This window comes from Arachis hypogaea, chromosome 11, assembly GCF_003086295.3.
Source record: "Arachis hypogaea cultivar Tifrunner chromosome 11, arahy.Tifrunner.gnm2.J5K5, whole genome shotgun sequence".
Lineage (NCBI taxonomy): Eukaryota > Viridiplantae > Streptophyta > Magnoliopsida > Fabales > Fabaceae > Arachis > Arachis hypogaea.
Window position 1 is genome coordinate 101,921,630 of NC_092046.1, and position 9,541 is coordinate 101,931,170.

Here is a 9,541-nt window from a genome sequence, read left to right on the forward strand (position 1 = left end):
CAATTGGATCAGACAAGACAACAGCTATCTAAACAGATAACAGAAGAGTGCCAAGTTGTTCATTTAAGGAGTGGGAAGACATTAAATGTCTCAACTCAAGTCAGCTGATAAACCCCATTTTTAGGGTTTATCATGTATAGAATTTAAGGGTTTTATCAATGATCTTCCACACTTATTCATATAAAAACTGCATGATTTTGTGTTCCTTTCCCTATTTTGCCTCATAGATGAAAACATGCTTCTTCTGCATCAAAATTGATATATTGTAATCCTCCTCTATTACCATTTGATGCCTTGATCCATTTGTAAAGTGGTTTCAGAAGTTATAGGGCAAAAATGGCTGAGAGGAGTGAAGGAAGCATGCATGAATGGAAGGAGAATGGAATAAAGCAAGTTTTGAAACTTGGGTATGTGCGCGAACGCACACCGTGAGCGAACGCACACCGTGTGCGTATGCGCGGATGTGTACCCCCAAAGCCGGCTGGGTGGAGCCGAGACGAGAAGCTGGCGTGCTTATATGGCTAGGCCACAAGTCATTGGATGCGTGCGTGCACTCTGCGCCTGCGCGCAGATCGCAGAGGACCCCAAGTGCGCGTACACATACAGTGCGCGTACGCGTCGATGTGCGCACGTGATTTTTTAAAAGGAAAACGTGACCAGCGATTTCAGGGGATCCCAGGCCCAGATTTAGAGCAGAATTTTGGAGGGAAAAGCTTAAGAAGACCAAGAATTAGGAGTGTTAGGACAATTAGTGATAATTCAAGATATTTTAGGGAGTTAGTTACATTTTATTTTTAGAGAGAGAAACTCTAACTTCTCTCTAGGATTTCACTTCCTCCATTGCAATTCTCCTTTAATTCCTTGGTGAGATCCATTGCTAATTCACTTTTGCTTTGATACAAGTTGTGGATCCACTCTTCTTCTACTCTTAATTGATACTCTTTTGATTCAATCTCTTAAATCTAGATTTGTTTGACTTTGTTACCTTGAATTTGGATTAATGAATTGTGGAGTTTCATTCAATTGCTTGATTGTTGATGATTGTTTGGATTAGATAGCTTTAATTCAATTTTCTTCTCTCAATTACATCAGGTCTTCTATGATTGCCTACCAATTATTTGTGATGATGACAACCCTAGCTATGGAGTAGATTTCTCTTACTTGGCTTAGGGGTTGAGTTATTGGAGACACTTGAATAGTGGATATCAATTGTAGATTATGAATTGAGAATTGCTAATTGACTTGGAGTGCACTAAAGCTAGACATCCCTAGGGTGAGACTAGGACTTGTGACTCAAGTTAGTTACTCTCACTTGACTTTCCTCCATTGTTAGGGGATTAACTAAGTGAAGCAACAATCAATTCTTATCATAATTAAAGGAAACTATAATGATAGAACTTCCAATACTCACCCTTAGCCAAGGCCTTTATCTCAATTAATTGTTGTTTGCTCTTGTTAGCTTGAATTCTTGCACCAACTCTCAAAACCAGAAAAGATTTCCTAATCAATGATGTGCATTCTAAGGCAATTCCTAGGGAGAACGACCCGGGATCAATACTCTCGGTCATAGATTTTAGAATTGTTTTGATGCGATATTTGCGTGTTGGTTAGACTATACTCACGATTAGATTCATTGCTAATTTCTAACCGGCATAAGAATATTTCGGTTCATCCAAATGGCGCCGTTGCCGGGGAGTTGCTTATGTGTGCCATTCTATTGGTTAGTGTGAATATGTTAATATGTGAATACTTGCATTTCTCTCTTGATTTTTTGTTTGTTTGATTGATTGTTAGGATTAGTCTTTGCTTAGATACCAATTGATGTCATGAGCTTCTTATCTCCTTCATTGTATGAAGCATTCACTACCAAATCCGTGCTTAGCACCATTTGATTCGGAAATTGAAAGAACTTTGCTTCATATTAGGCAAGCTCGGAGGCGGTTAACCTTTGAGGAAGGTGAAAAGGTTCTTAACAATTCACCAACTATATCACCGTCATACAACGAAGGCACTAATTACTCTTCCGTTGATACTACTAATAGTTCTTCTTTTGATCTAGGTGTTGACGATATGGCCGCTCCAAGGAGAGTTACTCTCAAGGAAGCGGGTGTACCAGATTTTGTTCTCCAACCTCTCCATGTGCTTCATCCCAACTTGAATGCAAAATTTAAACTCAAGACCGCTTTCATCAATCTTTTACCAAAGTTCCATGGACTTCCCGCGTAAGATCCAATTAGACACCTCAAGGACTTTCATGGTGTATGCTCGACTACTAGGTGCGAAGGATATGATGAAGTAGTTATATGGTTGTTTGCCTTCCCTTTTTCTCTTGAGGGAAGAGCCAAGGAGTGGTTTTATACCTTACCTAGTGATGTTGTGTCCGATTGGGACTTGCTTAGAAGAGAATTTCCTTAATAAATTCATACCCATAGAAATGACGGACAAGCTAAGAAAGGAGATCTCATGCATTGTACAAGGCGAGATGGAAACTCTATATGAATATTGGGAGCGGTTCCGCAAACTTCTTGACTCATGTCCCAACCACATGATTGACACTCAAGTATTGCTTAGCTATGTGTGCTAAGGCATGAGGGAGCAAGATAAGAATTTATTGGATGCTTCAAGCAACGGTTCTTTTTCTAAGTATAGGACGGCGGAAGAGGCATGGCAAGTCATTATCAACTTGGCCGAGTCCACTCAACATGCTAGACAGAGAGTCAACCGCCCAAAGGCCGTCAATGAAGTTTCTTCTAGTGGTGAGACCGCTACCCTTACTAAGACCTTGTGTGAGATGACAAGTCTTCTAAAGCAACTCCAACTGAATCAACAACAACCTCCATCCCAACAACAACCACCACCTCCTCAAAACCAACAATGTCAACAATTGGTCCCCCAAAAAGTGTGTGGTATTTGCTCATGCTACTCCCACTACACAGACGAATGTTCAAGTCTCCAAGAAGATAACACCCTAGCGGCTACCCACAACTTTTATGATCGCTCCTAATGTGAACGTGCTAATCAAGGATACAATTCAAAAGGGAGTAATTACAACCAAGGGTATCCCCAACAAGGAGGCAATTATAGCCAAGGGAGTAACAAATCTAATCAAGGTTGGCAGGACAATTATCAACAAGAAGGTAGGGACAATGGAGGCAATCAAAGGTGGAACAACAACACTCCACAAAACCCCTATTCACAAAACCCCCCAAACCAACAACCAAATCAAGGAAGGAACTACCAAGCCTACATACCACCTCATAGACAACTGCCTTAACCCAACCAACCCCAAGCACTATGATGAGCGGATAATTTATACGCTTTTTGACACTGTTTTTAGTATGTTTTTAGTAGGATCTAGTTACTTTTAGGGATGTTTTCTTTAGTTTTTATGTTAAATTCACATTTCTGGACTTTACTATGAGTTTGTGTGTTTTTCTGTGATTTCAGGTATTTACTGGCTGAAATTGAGGGACTTGAGCAGAAATCAGATTCAGAGGTTGAAAAAGGACTGCTGATGTTGTTGGATTCTGACTTCCCTGCACTCAAAGTGGATTTTCTGGAGCTACAGAACTCGAAATGGCGCGCTTCCAATTGCGTTGGAAAGTAGACATCCAGGGCTTTCCAGAAATGTATAATAGTCCATACGTTGGCCATGAATTGACGACGTAAACTGGCATTCAACGCCAGCCTTCTGCCCAAATCTGGCGTCCAGCGCCAGAAAAGGATCCAAAACCAGAGTTGAACACCCAAACTGGCATAGAAACTGACGTTCACTTCCACAAATGGCCTCTGCACGTGATACACTTATGCTCAGCCCAAACACACACCAAGTGGGCCCCGGAAGTGGATTTATTCATTAATTACTTACTCATGTAAACCCTAGTGACTAGTTTATTATAAATAGGACCTTTTACTATTGTATTAGGCATCTTTGGTCTCAGTTTTATTCCATTGTTCATCTTAGGAGACTATTGATCTCGTTTAGGGGGATGGCCATCTCGGCCATGCCTGGACCTTCACTTATGTATTTTCATACGGTAGAGTTTCTACACTCCATAGATTAAGGTGTGGAGCTCTGCTGTTCCTCAAAGATTAATGCAAAGTACTCCTGTTTTCTATTCAATTCTTCTTATTTCTCTTCTAAGATATCCATTCGCACCCAAGAACGTGATGAAGGTGATGATTATGTGTGACGCTCATCATCCTTCTCCCTTATGAACGCGTGCCTGACAAACACTTCTGTTCTATATGAATTAAGCTAGAATGAGTATCTCTTAGATCTCCTAACCAGAATCTTCGTGGCGTAAGCTAGAATGATGGCGGCATTCAAGAGAATCCGGAAAGTCTAAACCTTGTCTGTGGTATTCCGAGTAGGATTCAATGATTGAATGACTGTGACGAGCTCCTAACTCGCGATTGCAGGGCGTTAGTGACAGACGCAAAAGGATAGTAAATCCTATTCCGGCATGATCGAGAACCGACAGATGAATAGCCGTGCCGTGACAGGGTGCGTGAGCATATTATTCACTGAGAGGATAAGATGAAGCCATTGACAAGGGTGATGCCTCCAGACGATTAGCCGTGCCGTGACAGGGCATTGGATCATTTTCCCGAGAGATGACCGAAAGTAGCCATTGACAGTGGTGATGTATCACATAAAGCCAGCCATGGAAAGGAGTAAGACTGACTGGGTGAAGATAGCAGGAAAGCAGAGGTTCAGAGGGACGAAAAGCATCTCCATTCGCTTATCTGAAATTCCTACCAATGAATTACATAAGTATCTCTATCCCTATTTTATTATATAATATTCGAAAACACCATTATCACTTTATATCTGCCTGACTGAGATTTACAAGGTGACCATAGCTTGCTTCATACCAACAATCTCCGTGGGATTCGACCCTTACTCACGTAAGGTATTACTTGGACGACCCAGTGCACTTGCTGGTTAGTTGTATCGAAGTTGTGTCCACACATAGAGCCACAATGAGGATTCAATACAATTATATATTGTTAATCTCACACAAGTACAAAGAACATGGAACACAATTTCGTGCACCAAGTTTTTGGCGCCGTTGCCGGGGATTGTTTGAGTTTGGACAACTGACGGTTCATCTTGTTGCTCAGATTAGGTAATTTTCTTTTTATTTTCTTTTCAAAAATTTTTCAAAAATATTTCTAAAATTTTCTCATCTATTTTCGAAAAAAATAAAAATGTTTTCAAAAATAAATTATTCTATGGCTTCAAAATTTTTAAAGAATGAATTCTAGTGTTTCATGAAATATGTTGAATCATATCTGGCTGTAAAGCCATACCCAAACTACTTTGGGATTGGTATTCAACTAATCACTCCAGCCCATGTAATTATATGTTGCATCCTGGCTGGCTGTAAAGCCATGTCTAAATTCGTTTGGACTGAGGCTTGCAATTGGTTATCAAGAGCAAGCTAGTTGGAGCTAATCTACCTGCTACTGTTCCTGATCTACCCGCTGTTGATCCACGATCACCTGCTGAAGCTTGGCTGGCCATAGGCCATGTCTAGTGTTTTGGACTGGAGCTTTCATTGAAAGCTTGGCTGGCTAGTGAGCCATGTCTAATTCCTGGACTGAAGCTTTAGACTAACATGGCAAGATTCCTGGAATTCATATTAAAAATTTTGGAATCCTTATTTTTTTCTTTTTTCATATAATTTTCGAAAAATATAAATAAAAATCCAAAAAAATTAGAAAATCATAAAAATCAAAAATATTTTCTGTTTCTTGTTTGAGTCTTGAGTCATATTATAAGTTTGGTGTCACTTGCATATGCATCTTGCATTTTTTCGAAAATATCATGCATTCATAGTGTTCTTCATGATCTTCAAGTTGTTCTTGGTAAGTCTTCTTGTTTGATCTTGATGATTTTTTGTTTTGTGTCTTTTCATGTTTTTCATATGCATTCTTGAATTCTTAGTGTCTAAGCATTAAAGAATTCTATGTTTGGTGTCTTGCATGTTTTCTTTGCATTAAAAATTTTTCAAAAATATGTTCTTAATGTTCATCATGACATTCAAAGTGTTCTTGGTGTTCATCTTGACATTCATAGCATTCTTGCATGCATCACATGTTTTGATCTAAAAATTTCATGCATTGCATATTTTTCATGTTTTTCATAAAAATTCAAAAATAAAAAAAAATATCTTTTCCTTTTTCTCTCATCAAATTCGAAAATTTGGATTGACTTTTTCAAAAATTTTTAAAATCAAATTGTTTCTCATGAGTCAAATCAAATTTTCAATTTGAAAATCTTATCTTTTTCAAAATCTTTTTCAAAAATCAAATCTTTTTCAAAATTCTTAGTTATTTTCGAAAATTCCAAAAATATTTTTCAAAAATATTTTTCTTATTTTTATACCAAATTTTCGAAAATAACTAATCAATTAATGTTTTGATTCAAAAATTTGAAGTTTGTTACTTGCTTGTTAAGAAAGATTCAAACTTTAAGTTCTAGAATCATATCTTGTGATTTCTTATGAATCAAGTCATTAATTGTGATTTTAAAAATCAAATCTTTTTCAAAACTAATTTCAAATCATATCTTTTCAAAAATATCTTCTTATCTTATCTTTTTCAAAAAAAATATCTTTTCAAAAATATCTTTTTTAACTTCCTAACTTCTTATCTTTTCAAAAATTTGTTTCAACTAACTAACTAACTTTTTGTTTGTTTCTTAACTTTTTCAAAACCACCTAACTAACTCTCTCTCTCTCATTTTTTGAAAATATCTCCCTCTTTTTCAAAAATTTCTTTTTAATTAACTAATTATTCTTATTTTTTATTTTTGAATTCAAAAATTTTCGAAAAATACTAACTAATTTTCAAAAACCAATTTTCAAAAATCACTAACTCTTTTTCAAAATAATTTTCGAAAATTATTCCTCCCCCATCTCATTCTATTTATTCATTCATGTCCTAACATCTCATCTCACATTCCAATCCTCACAGTTGTGTTTCTTCCTTTACATCACATCCTTTATCTCCCCCTCTTCTTCTACTTACAAAGGGATCCCTATACTGTGGTATAAAAGATCTCTATTATTATTATCATTTTTCTGGCCATTCTTCCTTGTCATATGAGCAGGAGCAAGGATAAGAACATTCTTGTGGAAGCAGATCCAGAACCTGAAAGGACTCTGAAGAGAAAATTAAGAGAAGCTAAAATACAACAATCCAGAGATAACCTTTTAGAAATTTTCGAACAGGCAGAGGAGATGGCAGGCGAAAATAATAATAATGAAAGGAGAATGCTTGGTAACTTCACTGCACCTAATTCCAATTTACATGGAAGAAGCATCTCCATTCCTGCCATTGGAGCAAACAACTTTGAGCTGAAACCTCAATTAGTTTCTCTGATGCAGCAGAACTGCAAGTTTCATGGACTTCCATCTGAAGATCCTTTTCAGTTCTTAACTGAATTCTTGCAGATATGTGATACTGTTAAGACTAATGGAGTAGATCCTGAAGTCTATAGGCTCATGCTTTTCCCTTTTGCTGTAAGAGACAGAGCTAGATTATGGTTGGATTCTCAACCCAAAGACAGCCTGAACTCTTGGGATAAGCTGGTCACGGCTTTCTTAGCCAAGTACTTTCCTCCTCAAAAACTGAGCAAGCTTAGAGCTGATGTTCAAACCTTCAGACAGAAAGAAGGTGAATCTCTCTATGAAGCTTGGGAAAGATACAAACAGTTGACCAAAAAGTGTCCTTCTGACATGCTTTCAGAATGGACCATCCTAGATATATTCTATGATGGTCTGTCTGAGTTATCTAAGATGTAATTGGACACTTCTGCAGGTGGATCCATTCACCTAAAGAAAACGCCTGCAGAAGCTCAAGAACTCATTGACATGGTTGCTAATAACCAGTTCATGTACACTTCTGAAAGGAATCCTGTGAGTAATGGGACGCCTATGAAGAAGGGAGTTCTTGAAGTTGATACTCTGAATGCCATATTGGCTCAGAACAAAATATTGACTCAGCAAGTCAATATGATTTCTCAGAGTCTGCATGGAATGCAAGCTGCATCCAACAGTACTCAAGAGGCATCTTCTGAAGAAGAAGCCTATGATCCTGAGAACCCTGCAATAGCAGAGGTAAATTACTTAGGTGAACCTTATGGAAACACCTATAACTCAACATGGAGAAATCATCCAAATTTCTCATGGAAGGATCAAAAGCCTCAACAAGGCTTTAACAATGGTGGAAGAAACAGGTTTAGCAATAGCAAATCTTTTCAAAACGCTTCTAATTTAGCAAATCTAGTCTCTGATCTATCTAAGGCCACTGTAAGTTTCATGAATGAAACAAGATCTTCCATTAGAAATCTGGAAGCACAAGTGGGCCAGCTGAGTAAAAGGATCACTGAAATCCCTCCTAGTACTCTCCCAAGCAATACAGAAGAGAACCCAAAAGGAGAGTGCAAGGCCATTGACATAAGTGCCATGGCCGAACCTGTGAGGAAAGGAGAGGACGTGAATCCCAAGGAGGAAGACCTCCTGGGACATCCAGTGATCAATAAGGAGCTTCCCTCTGGGGAATCAAAGGACTCTGAGGCTCATCTAGAGACTATAGAGATCCCATTGAACCTCCTTATGCCCTTCATGAGCTCTGATGAGTATTCCTCTTCTGAAGAGAATGAGGATGTTACTGAAGAGCAAACTGCCAAGTTTCTTGGTGCAATCATGAAGCTGAATGCCAAATTGTTTGGCATTGATGCTTGGGAAGTTGAACCTCCCTTGTTCATCAATGAACTAAGTGATCTGGATCAACTGAAATTGCCTCAGAAGAGACAGGATCCTGGAAAGTTCATAATACCCTATACCATAGGCACCATGATCTTTAAGGCTCTGTGTGACCTTGGTTCAGGAATAAACCTCATGCCCCTCTCTGTAATAGAGAAACTGGGAATCTATGGGGTGTAAGCTGCTAAAATCTCACTAGAGATGGCAGACAGCTCAAGAAGACAGGCTTATGGACAAGTAGAAGATGTATTAGTAAAGGTTGAGGGCCTTTACATACCTACTGATTTTATAGTTCTGGATACTGGAAAGGAAGAGGATGAATCTATCATCCTAGGAAGACCTTTCCTGGCCACAGCAAGAGCTGTGATTGATGTTGACAGAGGTGAAATAGTCCTTCAATGGAATGAGAACTCCCTTGTATTCAAAACTCAAGGATCTCCCTCTGCAACCATGAAGAGGAAGCATGAAAAGCTTCTCTCAAAGCAGAGTCAACCAGAGCCCCCACAGTCAAACTCTAAGTTTGGTGTTGGGAGGCCACAACCAAACTCTAAGTTTGGTGCTGAACTCCCATATCCAAACTCTAAGTTTGGTGTTGGAGAGTTTCAACAAAGCTCTGAACATCTGTGAGGCTCCATGAGAGCCCACTGTCAAGCTATTGACATTAAAGAAGCGCTTGTTGGGAGGCAACCCAATGTGTATCTAATTCTTATTTTTCATGTTTTCTTAGGTTCATGATCATGTGGAGTCACAAAATAAATATAAAA

At 38.5% G+C, this 9,541-nt stretch overlaps 1 non-coding gene across 1 annotated transcript; it reads right to left on the bottom strand.

Moving 5' to 3' along the window:
* Positions 1-7,646: 7,646 nt before the first annotated feature.
* Positions 7,647-7,754, bottom strand: LOC112725564 (small nucleolar RNA R71). The gene has a single exon (XR_003164665.1). It is a non-coding gene; the product is annotated as a small nucleolar RNA R71 (small nucleolar RNA).
* Positions 7,755-9,541: the final 1,787 nt, after the last annotated feature.